This window comes from Panthera leo, chromosome A3, assembly GCF_018350215.1.
Source record: "Panthera leo isolate Ple1 chromosome A3, P.leo_Ple1_pat1.1, whole genome shotgun sequence".
NCBI classification, from domain to species: domain Eukaryota; kingdom Metazoa; phylum Chordata; class Mammalia; order Carnivora; family Felidae; genus Panthera; species Panthera leo.
In genome coordinates this window covers 110,166,466-110,184,445 of record NC_056681.1, presented here as the reverse complement: position 1 = coordinate 110,184,445, position 17,980 = coordinate 110,166,466, and the positions used below count along the sequence as shown (strand labels likewise).

Sequence of the window (17,980 nt, the reverse complement as noted above, 5' to 3'; positions counted from 1 at the left end):
AGATGGTGATGAACCATAGCTAGGGGAAGTCATGAGAGAGAGTCCGGAGATAAGGATTTGAAAGAATTCAGCCTATATTTTGTACTTAGATCTGTGGAAGTGAACACCACAAACTAAGATGGGCACATGGGCCAAGAGAGCAGAGGCTGGGGGTAGGCCTCTGAAGGGAAGTCGTGTTGAAGGAATGGACAGAAGAGGTGCCCTCCAAGGAGGGTGAGAAGAAGGTGTCAGAAAGAAAAAGGTAAATAGGTACCCTAACACCCACGGAGTCCAGTCATATCAGTAACTCAAGTGTTTCAAAATACTGGGAGCATCTCTAAACACCTGACTTTGTTAAATCAGGGAATGTGGTGGTCAGGTGTGTCCACCCCGGACTTGGGAAGACTGTGGTGGCCCTGGGGCTCAGAGCCTGAGCTGGACATGCCCCTCCCCCACTTCTGCCCGGTGCTCCCCCTCCACCTGGTTGGGAACGTCATAACCTCTTCACCTTGCCATCTGCATTTTCCCTGTTCTGCTAATGAAGTGGTAATGTTCGACTTTCATCATAATGAGAATCCATTTAGTTCAAGTGCTTTGTAATTAATCTTTTATGCTAATTAATCTTTTCCTACACTGGTATCTCACAAAACATGGGAAAACAAAACATTTCTCTTACAAGTCCATCGAATTAAGCTTCTTCTATCTAAAAGGAGGGGGGGGAATACAGCCAGACAAATCAGGCCACAGAAAACCTCCCTTTGCTGAAAAACAGACTCTCCAGTCTGCATTAAATTTTGCATTCAGAAAACTGGAAAAGAAAGTTCCTCCGAACCCTACCTCCCCCCTCAGTTAGCAAGGGAACCCATGTCAACTAGCTTACGGTCTAAGAAAATAAAAAGGGTTTTCAATACTCATTTTTATATCTAGTCGGGATTTCTTTATTTGAATTTTTTTTTAATTTTTTTTTAAACGTTTTTATTTATTTTTGAGACAGAGAGAGACAGAGCATGAACGGGGGAGGGTCACAGAGAGAGGGAGACACAGAATCTGAAACAGGCTCCAGGCTCTGAGCTGTCAGCACAGAGCCCGACGCGGGGCTTGAACTCACGGACTGTGAGATCATGACCTGAGCCGAAGTCGGACACTCAACCGACCGAGCCACCCAAGCACCCCTCTTTATTTGAATTTTAAATGTGGAATTATCAGCAAATGCTGCCAAGGAAAGTGCTCCACAGTATCTCCTTTATTATTATCTTTCAGGCAGTAAATAGGCCTTACATGTAAGCCCTGCTTTATGATTTTAAACAATCTCTTTTACATATTTTTCTGTTCTGATCCTCACAGCAATGTAGGTAGAAACAGCACAGTCAGGGGAGAGGCTGCTGACCCTGTTTCTTCATCTATTTGGCCCTGGGTATGTCACTCTCTCTACCTGGGTTTTCTCATTTCAAAAATGATTGCTACTCACTGGGGTGGCTTGAAGATTAACCAAATTCGTATCTGCAAAGTGCTTAGAACTCTACCTGGTATTGGGGCACCTGGGTGGCTCCATTGGTTAAGCGTCCAACTTTAGCTCAGGTCATGATCTCACAGTCCGTGAGTTCGAGCCCCGCATCGGGCTCTGTGCTGACAGCTCAGAGCCTGGAGCCTGCTTCAGATTCTGTGTCTCCCTCTCTCTCTGACCCTCCCCCGTTCATGCTCTGTCTCTGTCTCAAAAATAAACAAACATTAAAAAAAAAAAAAAAAAAGAACTCTACCTGGTATACAGTAAATGCTCACTAAATATTTTTTTTTCCAATATATGAAATCTATTGTCAAATTGGTTTCCATACAACACCCAGTGCTCATCCCAAAAGGTGCCCTCCTCAATACCCATCACCCACCCTGCCCTCCCTCCCACCCCCCATCAACCCTCAGTTTGTTCTCAGTTTTTAACAGTCTCTTATGCTTTGGCTCTCTCCCACTCTAACCTCTTTTTTTTTTTTCCTTCCCCTCCCCCATGGGTTTCTGTTAAGTTTCTCAGGATCCACATAAGAGTGAAACCATATGGTATCTGTCTTTCTCTGTATGGCTTATTTCACTTAGCATAACACTCTCCAGTTCCATCCATGTTGCTACAAAGGGCCATATTTCATTCTTTCTCATTGCCATGTAGTACTCCATTGTGTATATAAACCACAATTTCTTTATCCATTCATCATTTGATGGACAAATATTATTAATATTGTAGTTACCATCATTATCAGTGTTTCCCAAGACCAGAGGCACAGAAGGGCAAAGCTTCTCAAATAATACATAATAACTAGGATTAGAAGTTCTGATGCTTTGGGGCACCTGGGTGGCTCAGTCGGTTGAGCGTCTGACTTCAGCTCAGGTCATGATCTCGTTGTCCGTAAGTTCAAGCCCCTTGTTGGGCTCTGTGCTAACAGCTTGGAGCCTGGGGCCTGTTTAAGATTCTGTGTCTCCCTCTCTCTCTGCCCTCCCCCTTTCATTCTCTCTCTCTCTCTCTCTCTCTCTGTGTGCGTCAAAAATAAACATTTTAAAAAAATTAAAAAAAGAAGTTCTGAAACTTTCCACTGGGCCACTGAGCCAATGCCAAACAAGGTTTGGGGCACAACCCAGGACCTTAGTGAACACTGGGGAGGATGCTGGGTGGTACCAAATCAAGAATGTGCTTTTTGCCAGGAGTGCTGGCAAAGCCCTGCCCATCTCCCTACCCTAGTGAGAGCCAAGTTCTTTGCAGGGAAAGCAGCTTCAGCAGCTCAGGGAAGCAGCATAAATTATGCTGTTTATTTGCCTTGCTCCTAGATGTGACCAACACATCTCTAGTTTTCCCTTTAGGATACACTCATAGATGGGGAGTTCTTGAGTCAAAGATTACACACGTTTTTCCGCTTCATGGAATAGCTTGCCAAATCGCTTTCTGAAATTAGTACAACAAATTTGGTTGTACCTATTCTGCTGTTTGCTCTGAGTAGCAATACCCATATGAATGTCGAATATTTAACACATCTGTGCCAAGTCGACAGGCTGAAAATGGTGTTTCGGTATCACTTTAATTTGTATTTATTGAATGTCCAGATAAGGTTAAATGGGTGTTTATTGTCCATTTACAGTGTGTGTGTGTGTGTGTGTGTGTGTGTGTGTGTGTGTGTGTGTCTTTATGTCATTGGCCTCTCTTTCCATTTGGTGGTTCTTTTGAGGTTTACTTAGTGATTTCAGCTATTTTAAAATTTTTAACATTTATTTATTATTGAGAGACAGATAGAGACAGAGCATGAGCAGGGGAAGGGTAGAGAGAGGGGGAGACCCAGAATGAGAAGCAGGCTCCAGGCTCTGAGCTGTCAGCACAGAGCCTGACGTGGGGCTCGAGCTCACGAACTGTGAGACCATGACCTGAGCCAAAGTCGTACGCGTAACCTACTGAGCCACCCAGGTGCCCCCGATTTTAAGTATTTTTATGTTTTATGAATATTAGCCATTTGTTGTATTTCTTACCAATATGTTCTCCCACCCATTTGGTCATTGGTCTTTTAATTCCTTTACAGTGTGCATGTGGATTTTTTAAAACCATATCATAGTTTTATTGGTAATGCTGTTAAACCTACCAATCTTTTCTTTTGTGATATCTTCCATGGCTTTCATGCCATTTCAGTCCCGTCCTGTCACATCTCAGACTTGGCTCTTTCAAACAGAAGCTCTATTCATTATACTGCTGATGGAAATGTCCGGGGCCACCTTCCCATAGCATAACTACCACCACTTAGGCCACCTCCATCCAGATGCAGATCACCTGTATACGCTTTTCCAAGTGGTAATCTGCCATCTTTTTCTACATTAAGACCCAAACATTACGACAAATACATTTTTAAAATATATTTATTTATTTGAGAGAGAGAGAGAGAGCACAAGCAGGGAAGAAGCTGTCAGCACAGAGCCTGATGCAGGGATCAAACGCACAAACCATGAGATCATGACCTGAGCTGAAGTTAGAGGCTTAACCAACTGAGCCACCCAAGCGCCCCATGACAAGCATATTGATTTGTGTGACCTGGGCTTTGTGCAGGCATTCTTGGAGTCCCTTCCATAAAGAGACCCAGGTCCTTTTTCTCTACTGTTTTAAGGCACTCTGAGCCTGTCCTTTCTGCTTGTGGCAGGAGTTTGGTTCATCTCCAGGTGCTGCCCCTTGCATTGCGCCCCACCAAGGCCTGGCTTCCTCCTGCTTCACATCCACATCGATTCACAAGCTGGCACAATTGGGGGTCATTGGAAAACCTTAATGTTTGCGATGCACTTTTTCTCCAGAGCAGTTATAAATATTACTGAAAGGATCTGATTCCTGAATACTGTCTCTGATCTTGTCCAGAACAAGGCCATATCATTGTTATTATTAATAACAATTTGTGCAGCAATTCAGAGATTATGGGGTATTTTCTCAATCAACTTTACCCCCTTGATATAGTGATCATGCAAATTATCTTCCTCATTTTACAGAATGAAGAATCTGCCCAAGTAACTCATTTGAGGATAAGGAGCCAAAAGATACAAATACGGATCTCCTGGCACAAATCTGATGTTATTTCTACTAAAACTTGTTATCCAATTTTAATCCAATTTTCCATTCATACGGTACCTTTTTTCCTTTTAAAATATTTATCTCTTCATATTAAAATAATTTCAGATTTACAAAAATGTTGTAAAAATAGTACAAAGAATTTCTGTATACTCTCTACCCAGCTTCCCCAAATACTAATATTTCACATACTTACAATTATCCAAATCAAAAAATTAACATTAGTACAACATCATTAGCTAATCTTTGGACTTCGTTTAAATTCCACCAATTTTCCCATTAATATCCTTTTTCTGGTCCAAGAGCAAATCTGCACTCACATGTTGCTTTCACTGTCCCATCTTTTTCTCTTTTAATGACATTTCATGACTGTGACACTTTTGAGAAGTACTAGCCAGTTCGTTTGTAGACCGTTCCTCTATTTGGGTTTGTCTGATGCGTCCTCATGATTAATGTCAGTTACACATTTTTGGCAAGGATCCCACAGAAGTAATGTTGTGTTCTCAGGACATCCTGTTAGGAGCACGTAGTATCATTTGTCTAAACCCTGATGATGTCAATTGGGATCACTGGGTTAAGTGGCATCTTCCAGGTTTCTCCACTGTAAAGATATTATTTCCCCCTACTTAATTAATAAATATCTTCTGGGGAGATACTTTGAGGCTCTGCAAATATCCTGTTTCTCATCATCTTTTCACCGACTTCTGTGCTATTTGCTGAATGGTTTTCTATTTCCATCGTTCTTCCGTCATTAGTTAGAATTCTTTTGTACAAAGAAGCTGTTCCTCTCCTGCATTTATTTTTTTAATTATTTATATTAGTACAAATCCCCAAATTGTGATTTTATTTAATGTGTTAGTTCATTAATACCATTATTTGGTCTGTTGTCCAAACTGTCCCGGATCTGGCTATTGAGGGTTCCTCCAGTCACCTCCTGCATCCTTTGACATGTCGCCATCATTTTTCTCACTTACCGGCTCCCAAATGTTCCAGGCACATCTTGTACTTTCCCATCCTGAGCCCGAGAATCAAGTATTTTCTAAGGATATTTGATTCTGTTTATTGAAGAATGATATTTAGAAACCAAGCTTTTGTTCTACATATGCTCATGGGTAATGAGGTTTTATTGCTTCTACGCATTCTCGGGAGGCAAAGATATATGTGCATACACACACACACACTCTCTCTCTCTCACGTAAATTTCTATATTGGTAAATAGAGACAGTGCTACTCTTTCGTTGCTAGTTTTTCTTTCTTTTAATAGACTTCTCTGGTTGAATTGCATTAGCTAACATCTCTAGTACAGTGGAATAGTAGTAGAGATAGTAGGCATCCTTGCTGATCTTAGTGGGAATGCCTCTACAGTTTCCCCGTTAAAGGAGAGAATGGATTCTAGGACTAAGGCAGGTATATTTTATCACGTTAAAGTATCTACCAATTCTTCTTTTCTTCAAAACTTTTATCAGCGAGAAGAAACCTGAATCCAGAAAGAAGGCATGGGAAGAAAGACACAGAGGCAAACATGGACACTGATAAAGAGTGCCAGTGTATCAACTATGAAAATCTCCACGCCTCTCTTCATTCACACCCTTGCCACAGCCTCTTTATGGGTAGAGTCTTGTATCCTGACCCCAGACTTTGGGCTGGCTCGTGAAACTTGTTCTGGCCAGTGGGATGGGCCAGACATGACAGTGTGCCAGTTCTGAGACCAGGCCTTAAGACTCCTCACACATTTCCTGTTGCCCTCTTATGACTCTGCCATTGCCGTGAGAAGCTCCTCCCCTGTATAGCTGCTGCCCTGCAGCATAGGCACCAAAATGCATACCCGTAGAACGGAGGCCCGCCAGCCCACCCCCAGACCTGCAGTGAGAAGAGAGCTACATAGCACACCGCGACCAGCTTAGATCAGCAGAGCCCCAGCTGGCCAGTGTTCAATGAACCAGTCCTTTATTTCAGACCCCATTTGCTTACGTGGCATAAAAGGGAGATATAGGGCCTATGATCTCCTGCCAAACATTTCGAGCCCTTGTTTTGAATAAGGTACTTTTGTATTTTGCGAATCTGCCAGACCAGCAGCCTTTTTTAATGCTAGGATCTACATTACAGCCTCCTGTTCCAAATATCATCATGTAGGTCTTTGAATCTCTTGTCTGCTATTGCACACACAGTGATTTATCTGCATTTATTTTTTTGTCAATTTGGCCTAGAATATTGTGGGGGTTGTCCAATATTTGATACAGTGACTTCAGCTCATTTCTTTCAGGGAAGCATTTGGGAGTAGTAATCTTTCTAACATCCTTAAACAAACAAACAAAAAAAGGCTGAGGAAGATGAGTCCTATTGGTTCACTATCGCCTTTGCACCACTAAGTTTATCTTTTGTATCATAATCAATAACTCCTGTCCAATCTCTAATCAATTTTTCCCTCTGATATACTCCAAACAAACCTTCCTTCCAGTTTCAGAGGCTCTTTTATGTTCTGTGGCAAAAATCTCTTTTGGCTACCCATAGTCTATAAGTTATTCACGCTCTCAGTTTGGTTCCTTCCATTTTTTAAAAGATATGTTTCTCTTGTAATAACCCCTTTGCTTCTGAAAGACGGCGGTAGCATAAATTTAACACAAGTTAATTATGGTAGCAAATTGCCCATGTCGCACTGACAGTACACAGAACAGGTGCACTTAAGCAGCAATGTTCAAAAGTGCCCAGGAAACAGAAATAACACCTGATCATGGCAGTAAGCTTCTACCAAAGGGGAAAAAAGTCCCAAAACTATTGTAGAGGAGTTCAAGGCAAATCATATTCCTATGAAAAATTGATGGAGCATCAAACACGACACGGCCTTAGACACTTCAGAGAGCTTGTGTTATGAAAGGTGTAACTCTTGCGTTTTATACCTGTTCACAGTAAAAGTATCAGGAGTATCTGAAAAGGCTACCTCATTACTTCCTCTTAAATTGCCACCCTGCATTTTTAAAAGACACATAAAATAATGGACTTGTGATATGAAGAGGGCATTGATTTCCCTGAGTTCTATCTCTGGAGTGGAAAAAAAAATGAGGTAGTATTTTAAAGAGCCATCAAATTCAATGTTTACAACAATAATAAAAAACTTTTAATAGAAAATGTTCTAAAAGAGGTTTGAGTTTTTGTGCTGGGTACAGTAAAGACTGGGACACTAAGTTTACGTAGTGACAAACAGTTATTTAGGAAACAGCCGATGCTTTCAAGCAACCACAGGTGATTTATAAGCCAAACAGAATTTCAAGAAGTAATGCAGGAAAAAACTGAACGCCACAAATTTTGTTCTCAACTAGAAACAATCGAAAAGTTCCGTTTATGTCAAGTAGCAAGCTCAAGGCCACTTACCAGGAAGCTGTGACCTTGTTTTTGTTGAAGTCAAAAGATTTCCCTGAGGCTCCCAGCTTGAGGGTTGAGCTGGTACTATTGCGGCCAGCCTTTAGGTGTGGAAGGTCCAGGCAATTCCCGGCACCCTCCTCACTGGTCCACACAAGACTCTGGGACCTTCTGCTATCATGTGTTTTATTCCACTTATCCCAATTCTCCAGTCGCATTCCCTTTCCCTACAGGCAAGCATTCTAATGTGTTTGTAATCATGTAGTTAGGACTTACTGTATATCTGGGTGCCTGGGTGGCTCCCACGGTCAAGCGTCCAACTTTAGCTCAGGTCATGATCTCACAGTTCGTGAGTTCGAGCCCCGCGTTGGCTTGCTGCTGTCAGCACAGAGCCTGCTTGGGATCCTCTGCCTCCCTCCCTCTCTCTCTCTCTGTCTCTGCCCCTCCCCCAGAGAGTGCGCTCACTCTCTCTCTCTTTCTGACCCCAAAATAAATAAACATTAAAAAAAAAAAAACTTTAAAAGGAAAGACTTACTGTATATCTATCATATGTCAATTCAAAGAACTAAGAATATGTCAGAGACCAGAACAGAGAAAGACCTCTGCCTTCCCAAAGCCTACATGCTAGTGGAGGATGCACAATGAAAAGACAAATAGTAAATATTGTTAAAATGCAATAAGCACTATGAGAAAAACAGAGGGAGTGCTGGGGGGAGAGGCGAGTGCCATTTTAAATCAGGGTGTCCAAGCAGGGCCTCACTCACATCTTGATATTTGAGCAAAGATGAGCATGTGACCACACAGGGATCCGAGAGAAGCCGTCAGCAACAGCAAGCACGAGGCTCAGAAGCACCAGGCGTCTGCTGAGTATATATTCATTGACTGATAAGTGTTCTTGCAAAATGAATATTGCAGTTTTATGTGCATCGTTTTAATCTTCATAATTGCATTTGTAGTCGTGGGTGCTCCCCAAAGCAGCAGAACCAAAGGGAGAGAGAGAGAGATTTGCTGAGAAATTGGATCACATGGTGACTGAGAAATCTGGGGTCTGCAGTCAGCAAGCTAGACACATAGATTGACACAAACAATGAACCATTCCAATGTTGTATTGTTTCTCATTCTGCTTCTTTCTTTCCCTCAAAGTAATGTTGTTGAGATGAATAGCAGCCGGTAGGCAGGCTTCTAAGATGATCTTTGCCCCTGGGGCATGATTATGTCACAGTTAAGCGGCAAAGCAACATTGCAGATGTAATTATAGTCACTAATCAGTCAACATTAAGATATTATCCCAGTGGGCCTAAACTAATCACAACAACCCTTTATAGGCAGTTTTCTCTGGTTTGTTGTAGAAGAGAAAGTCAGAATCCATGCATGAAAAGGATGCAACATGTCATGGCTGGCTTAAAGATGGGGGGGCATGTGGGGAGAAGTGGGGTGACCTCTAGAGTTCAGAGCAGCCCGTGGTTGACAGCCAACAAGAAAATGGGCACCTGAGTGGCTCAGTCAGTTAAGTGTCTGACTCTTGATTTCCGCTCAGGTCATGAACTCACAATTCGTGAGCTCAAGCCCTGCATCAGGCTCCACACAGATAGGGATTCTCTCTCTCCCTGTCTCTCTGCCCCTCCCCTGCTCACACACACTCTCTTTCTCTCTCTCAAAATAAATAAACTTAAAGAAAGAAAGAAAGAAAGAAAGAAAGAAAGAAAGAAAGAAAGAAAGAAAGAAAGAAAATAAATGAGGACTTCAATCCTACTACTACAAAGGACTGAATTCAGCCAACAACCTGAACAAACTTAAGGTAGATTCTTTCTAGAGCGTCCAGATAAGAGCTCGGTCCAGCTGATACTTTGATTTCAGCCTTGTGAGACCCTGAGCAGAAAACCCAGTCATGCCCCACCTGGACTTCCAACCCACACAACTGGGAGACAGGAAACGGGCATTGTTTTAAGACACTGACTGTATGGTCATTTGTGACCCAGCAATAGAAAATGATCGCAGTAGTGCTGATGTACATTTTACTCATTTTAAAAACACTAATATCATATTTTCCTCACATAGGTAAGATTCCAAGAACTTTACAAATATTAATTTCTTTGTCATAATGTTATTATATAGGTTTTATTATTTTTCCCAAAAGGGAATTTGTTTTATTATGAAACGTATATAACAAGACACTTGCTAGTCTAACCATTTTAAGTTCATTAATGCATTAGCATTAATTACATTCATAATGTACAACCATCAGTATCTACAGTAGTCTCCCTTACCTGTGGTTTCTCTTACCCATGGTCAACCTGGTCTAGAAACAGATGGTTCTTCCGACAAATTGCCAGAGGGTCAATAGTAGCCTAATGCTGCGTCACAATGTGCCTGTCTGTCACCTTACTCTGTTACATTATCTTGTGCCATCACAAGAATACAATACAATGAGATATTTTGAGAGAGTGATCACATTATATAACTTTTATTATAGTATATTGTTATAATTGTTCTATTTTATTATTAGTTATTGTTGCTAATCTCTTACTGTGCCTAATTTCTAAGTTGCACTTTATCGTAGGTAGGTATGCACGCAGAGGAAGAAACATACTATAGATAAGGTTCAGAGGAAGAAACATAGTATAGATAAGGTTCGGTACTATAGTCAGTGTTGGGCATCCACTACAGGTCTTGGAATATGTCCTCCAAGGATATGGGGTGACCACAGTATTTTTCATCACCACAAATATAGTTGCTTTGAATTTGCATTTCTCTTTGAGCATCTCTTCACATGTTTCTCAGTACCTTTACATCTGATTCTGCCTTATTCACCAAAAGAAAACAAATTAGGGAAAGAGAAGAAGCTCCAGACTAACATTAGAAGCTAACACAGCACACTTGCCTCTGAATGAGATGGCCTTGAATTTGAATCCCCGTTCTTGCCTCTCTGTCTGGGTTACTTAATCTCTTTGAGCCTTAGTTCTCTTATCTGAGGAATGGGAATAATGGTACCAGCCTCTCTAGATTCTTTTAAGTTTTAATGAGATGATCTATGATCTATGATCTATCTAATGGCTATCACCATTCCTAGCGAAAGTATTTGATAAACAGCAGTTATTCAGGTTGGAATGTCATTTATTTCTTTTTTTAAGTTTATTTATTTTGAGGGGGTGGAGAGGGGTGGAGAGAAGGAGAGACAGAATCCCAAGCAGGCTCTGTGCTATCAGCATATAGCCTGATGCAGGGATTGAACTCACAAACCATGTGCTCATGACCTGAGCCGAGATCAAGACTCAGAAGCTTAACTGACTGAGCCACCCAGGTGCCCTGGGCAGCCATTTCATCTGAACCTCGCCTAACCCTGATGGTGGGACAAGCCATCCTTATGATGATGGCAGCCGCATTCTTACTACCAATGGTTTTGGCTCAGGGGTTGGTGGAAGAAGAAACAGGACTAAGAAATAATTTACACGCAGAACCAAAGGGAGGGGGGAGAAAGTTCAATAGCATTCCAACCGTAATCTTAAATAAGGGGCAACCTCAGAGCAACAGATAGGGTGGAAAGGCTGCTGGGGAAAGGCTGCGTGAGTGCACATTCCCCAGCAGGAGGAGAAATGGTTCTATGCTACCTCCTGCCCTGCTGGAGAGAAGATGCTCGTCATATTGACACACACTTGAATCTCAAGGAGTGCCAGATGGACTCACGGTGTGCTGTTTAAAATGCTGTGATATGCTAATGCCTGTGCATGTTTTGGGTCTGAATTCCTTTCATGTAACTGATGACACCAATAATAACTAAAATCGGCAGATTTCACTGATGATGTGAGCTCGCCACCATCAGTTTTTCGAAACATGAGTCAGGTTTGGCTTCCCACTATTATTATCTTGTGTCCTGTTACTAGCAGCATAGACTACAGTCATTTCATTAAGCCTGCCAAAATGCAGAAAGGACCACAGTGAGCTAAAAAATAAAAATTAAAAAAAAAATAAATACATAGCATTACCATGTAGGAAAAGTGCTTTTGACTCCAGGAGTGAGAGTCCGGTAGAATCAGGTTGGTCGTGTTGGCACAGTAGTCTTTCCTTATGCAGTTTAACCAGCTGTTTCGTAGCATTTGAAAAAGAAAGAGAAAATCTAATCGCCCCGTGTACAACCTTTTTAAAGGATACTTTTTGTTTCCCATTTTATCTAGCCTCCTCTCTTCTACTTTTTAGAATTTCTAATTATAGAATTTGCTTACTGAAAATGTGTGCTTTAGGCTAGAGAAGAATATTTAGAAATCCTTACCCCAAAGAAAAGCAAGTGGGAGTGGAAATTTGAAAGAGGACCGCCTAATTCAGCACTAAAACCAGTGTGAGAAGCAGTGTGTGAGGGTGTGTGTGTGTGTGTGTGTGTGTGCGTGAGCATGTACGTGTGTGGATGTGTGTGTGTGTGGCTAAAATGTGCTTTTCAAAGTGCTGAGAGGTTGATGGGAATGTTTGATTAGCTCCTCTGAGAAAAGAGGAAAGTTGCTTGGACCTCTCCTTGTTTCTTCTTTAGAATAATTTGGATGGGATTTGTGATGCAGAAAAGCTTAAAGAAAAAAGGATATCCATTCTGTGTGGTGGAAAATTTTTGAAAAAAAATTGCTTTCTTCAAACAAGGTATGTCTGATGAATTACTAAGCTATGTAGATAGTTTGCTTTCCATACCTTATTATAAAAATGTTAAAATGTATTTCTCATTAAGAAACTATAATACACACCCTGACCAAGTAATCAGTCTGGACAAATTTCAGTCTCAGGAGAATTGGGAGGGAGTGGGGGTAGTTGACATCCTTGTAAACGACTAATATTATGTATATCAACTATAAATAAATTGTGCTGAGATAAGATTAGAACAAGATTTTCACTGTATTTTTAAACCAATTTAATTATGGTAAAAAAAAAAAAGTTGAAAAGTAGGACATTTGTGTAGAACTTTGAAGTAGCTTTAAGTCTCTTTATTACCCTGCCCTTTTTAAACCTTGCTTCCTATACTGAATGTAACAGAATTGTAACAAGTTGCTTCCAACCATGTATGAAAAGCAGTATGAGAAACGGACACATTGATGCTAAATGAAGAGAAGTTTTTTAGTGCAGATCTACACTTCTTTCTGCTCACACAAATCTCGGCGGAATGTGGCTAGATGTTCAATTGTGTATCCTGTTTCCACTGGAAGCGTTTTCTTAGGCTGAATGCTTCTTTAACTGATAAGCCCAAGAAAGGGCTGGCATTGTTAAGTCTACTATTGTAGCCCAACTTTGCAGAGGGAGACAGGGTATGAAATCTCTTTTAAGCATGATTTGTGTCAAACTAGTATAAACATGAAATAAATGCCTCAAGCACAGGTTAAACAGAGAGGATAAGATCGAATAACTAGACTCAATGGTTTGCTCTGAAAAACCCAGGCATCTCTGCCATCCCCAAATCGAGAGTAGAATTCCAGATTTTCTTTGGGTGTATTGTAAAAATAAAACCAGGCATTCTTGGCCATGGTGGTTATTCAAAAAATCTGAGCGCTAAGAAAATAGCATTTTGCCATTACGTTGTGTTGCAATAAATTTGGAAGCTTTGGTGGTTAAAGTTCTGAGGTTGTTTTTCCCTCCTCTTTTGAAAGATGAAAACGCCCTGCAGCAAAGCAAGATCAAATGCTATTTGTTTGTGTGTTTCCTCTGTTATGTGTGTTAGTTGCAAGTGGTAGCTAAGCTTCCTCCTCCCCCTCCTCCTCCTCCTCCTCCTCCTTCTCCAGTAGGAAAGCTGGAAGTGCCTTTTATTTATTGAATTAAAATACCCTCTTTTGTAAAAGGGCTTTAGACAAAGAATTGCAAGACTAAAGGGCTGCATTTTTAATTGCAATGTGCTGGTTTCCCAGACTAAGCTTCATTTAAATATATCTTATACCTCACCACTGAAAGGAAACACCTAAGGAACACTGGAAACGCTTACTGTCTATCTTCATAGCATTTACTGTATGAATATCGTTTAGAAGATCTAGTTATCTTTTTTGCCAGGTTACTGATTACATGAGGAATAGTTTCTTTCAGACAAAAAAAAAACTGGATTTAAAATGGTTTATGAATAGCATCAGGAAAACAAAAATGCTTGTGCTCTCTCTGTAATTCCTGTAGGACGTATCGCACGCAGAAAAGCAGCGGCGTTCAGCACAACGGTCTAAGCCAGGAGTCCTAAATTACAGTAACAGTTCTGCCACTACCTGGCTGTGTTACCTTGGGAGAGGTGTGCAACATTTCTTGACTTCTGTTTACCCATCTGAAAAACAGAAGTAGCAATGCCTGCGCACACACCCTCCCAGGGTGGTCACAAGGTCCACTGCTGATTCTCAGCTCCAAATGGGTTTTGAAATGTGCAAAGTCCCATGGAAATGTAATCTTTTTTCCCACCATATTCAAAAACAGATTACACTGGAGGGAGTCACTGGCCTCGAAATAAATGTTACACGGCTTCCAGAATGTTACTTGTGCCCATACGCATAACCTCTCCTTGCTTATTTGGAAGCATGAACCAGGTAGCAACAGCTACAGCAGCAGCAGTCGGTGCAGGACAGAGCACATCGGTCTGTCAGTAGAAGGGCCTTCTAGCTGTGTAACCTTGGGGAGGTTACTCGACATCTCTGTGTCTCCATGTCCTCACGTATGAAATGAAAAGTTGGACAAGATAGTTAGTCTCTAAGTTTCCCTCCTAATGCTACGGTTCTGTGCACTGGGACCTCTCCCGTGTCAAGACATGGCCAGGCCTCTGTATATTACAAAGTGAAAGAAGTATGGAACCTATGATATATTTAAAATATTTATGTTTACCTAAGACTTTAACACACACAAAAATGAAATGTACCGTAATTGCATATTACAGAAATGTAACACAACTGTGTATACATGTGTATGTGTATATACTATTATATATTACATAATTATATGTATGTAAACGTGTGTGTGTATATATATAATATATAACAGTTTTATTATGAGGACAGTGTGGTCCAAATTGTATGCCAGACCGACTTCAGTTTTCTAGTGCATTTCTATGACTGTGTGACCTCATATGGAGATAATGTCAAATACCTAAATTTAAGGCCTTGCATGCAAGGCCAAGTTCAAGTGGACCTCTTGTGCTGCATGGATCCTGTGGGAGTTTGTCTGGCAGGAGGATCTGCCTCTTTTTAAACGTGTTAACCTTGGCAAGTTACTTCAACTTTTTGGGCCTCGGTTTTCTCATCTGTAAAAGGCATCTATCATTCGTGTCTATTAGGATTGTGACAAAAAGCTTCCATTGGTGCTTGATATATCATCAGCACCCAAATGTCAGCAAAAATTTTTTTTTTAATTTCTTCTAACGTTCATTTATCTTTGAGAGACAGAGAGAGACACAGTGCAAGCCGGGGAGGGGCAGAGAGAGAGAGGGAGACACAGAATGCAAAGCAGGCTCCAGGCTCTGAGCTGTCAGCACAGAGCCCGACGTGGGGCTCGAACCCACGAACTGTGAGATCATGACTTGAGCTGCAGCCAGACACTTACCTGAGCCACCCAGATGCCCCCAAATTCTCTTTATTGTATGTGACTAGAACGAAGAAATCAGATCAGCTGTGAGACACATTGATGGTGATACTCTTCAAACTTTTAGCCATTAACACTTGTGGATGTCCTAAGTAATTAGACTTAGGAAATTATGTGATATGAGTATAATTATGAGAAATGTGTTGCCATTTCTTCATCCAGAGGATATGAGCTAATTAATCAGTCAGCAAATGATAAGCAAGAGAGGCAACTTCTGTGATGTCTGTAATTTGAGAAACCCCAAAGGCCCTCTCTCGTTGCCTAAGAATGTGTCTCTCTGGTTTGCAGAAGGGCATGGAATTCCTGGCCCTCTGAACATACATGGTGTGAGCTAGAGAGCTGCAAAGGGGGCCTGCGACATGTGACACATACGAAAGGTCCTTGTACACATGGCAGTGAGCAGCTTACGTAGTTAGTGCAGAGAAGAGGGAAAGGAAGGAGCGACAGACCGGGGCGAATTTAGGTGAGGCATCAGAAATGACCGTTTGATATAGTGCTGGCTGTTAATTTTAAAACGTTCATTTATTTTGAGAGAGAGAGAGAGAGAGAGAGAGAATGGAGACAGGGGAGAGAATTCGAAGCAGGCTCCACACCATAAGCACAGAGCCCGTCAACAGGGGTTCGATCCCACACACCATGAGATCATGACCTGATCTGAAATCAAGGGTCGGATGCTTAACCAACTGAGCCACCCGGGTGCTCCCGGTTGTTAATTTTAATTAAGTGGCAGGAGAGCATGCCAACGGCCAGGGCCCGCACAGCAGCTTGTCAGCTCAGATCCAGCCCTAACTCCTATTACTTGCCTGCACCCCTGGGCTCACCTGCAGCTAAGCCACTCCAGTTGTGCACCTGTACCCTGCTGGCCCAACTCCCATCACTGGCTCCACTGCTGTGCACAGCCCATGGTGAGGCCCCGAGGCCACAAGAGAGCATAATGACAATCAGGGGCCAGGCACCTACTAGTGCACCAGCAGTTGGGCCTGCCCCCACCCCCGCCCCGGCCACCAAAGGCGCGCCCGCAACCGGCCCCTGCCTCCACACAGGCACCTGCAGCTGACCACGGCAGCCCCTGCATGCACGACGCCAGCTCCAGCCATCACCACTGCCTGCCCTCCCTGGTCTCTAGCCTCTGGACCCTGAGGCATCACCAAGGACCCAAAGAGCCCTTGCAGATACACCAAAGTTCTCACCAAGGACTACACGGTTGTCAATGTTATGGACCCCAGCAGCCTGAGCTGTCGAGACATCATATATCCTTGGACCCAGAGCCACCACAAGCTGCTACACTTGGTTCCCTGTACCACTAGACCCAGGGTTGCAGTCTGCCCCATCATGCCTCGACCCACAGGTGAAGTCATCTTACCAAAGTCACCTTTCCTTACTGAAGTCAGGCCATGAAGTCCAAAAGAGGTAACTGGACACTGGACAAGGGTATAAGGATCATGAAGCAACAGGGAAACAACATCACCAAAGAAGCACAGTGAATCTCCAAAAACTGACCCTCAAGAAATGGAGATACATGAACTACCTGACAAAGAATTCAAAATAATTGTTCTAAAGCTACAATGCAGCTACATAATAACACCAGGAAAACAACACAAAAACAAAATAGGTTCAACAAAGTCCTAGACGACATAAAACAGAACCAAAAAGAAATTCCACAATGAAGAAGAAAATTTTAATTCTCTCTCTCTCTCTCACACACACACACACACACACACACACACTTAAGTCAGTCTGTGATCCTCTAGGTGAGTTCCTGTTTGCAGAACAGGAGAGGAAGGACCAAAATCCAGCAAGATTCCCAGAGCCCCACGTTCACAATGGAGCAAAGACTATTTCAGTTTTGTTTATTGCATTTTTCTACGGTTACCTCATCCGTTAAACAAACAGTCGTGGATACTAGATTTAGAATTTGTTTTTAATCAGCTAGAAAACTTTCCGCTTCACCAGACTGCAAAGCTTGAAGAGATCCTTAGAGACTGCCCATGTGAAATGCTCGGGGCTGCCTGGGAAGCGTACAAAGCAGGTACCAGGTGATGCTCTGAGTTGAGACCTATAAACGCGGCACATCATGTGGCAACCTGCAAAAGGCAAATCCCCCATGCAGATGTTGTGACTCGGCTGAAATCCGCTGCCACATTCCAGTGCTAATATCCTGAGGGAGAAAGGTGAACTAAGATAGTGGATGCCAAAATCCTTTCCTCAAATCTACAAGCCATGGTCTTGGAACAAAAGAAACACTAGTTTGGTTTAGATCCAGTTTGGAGAATATTTTGGTATTTGTGTTTTATTTTGGTGATACAGTTAAAAAAAATGTTTAGGCTCACTTCTACTTCCCATTTCTTGACTAGAGGCTTTCTTCAATTCTTTTTAAAAAGCTAGGTATCATTCCTCAGCCATCTGATTGGTTCGATTGCCCTACAGTCATGTAGAAAATTTTCATGAGAATGGGGTGATGATCCTTATAAATCTGAGAGAGTAGGAAAGAACACAAGT

At 42.1% G+C, this 17,980-nt stretch overlaps 1 protein-coding gene across 3 annotated transcripts in view; it reads left to right on the top strand.

Annotated features, from left to right (window-relative positions):
* The first annotated feature begins 12,502 nt into the window (after nucleotides 1–12,502).
* Nucleotides 12,503–17,980, top strand: part of VIT (vitrin) — a 109,464-nt gene continuing 103,986 nt past the window's right edge. For all 3 annotated transcript variants that reach the window (XM_042933261.1, XM_042933260.1, XM_042933262.1), the window contains exon 1: nucleotides 12,503–12,532. The gene's annotated coding sequence lies outside the window, so the exon portion shown is untranslated. The remainder of the gene's footprint in view (nucleotides 12,533–17,980) is intronic.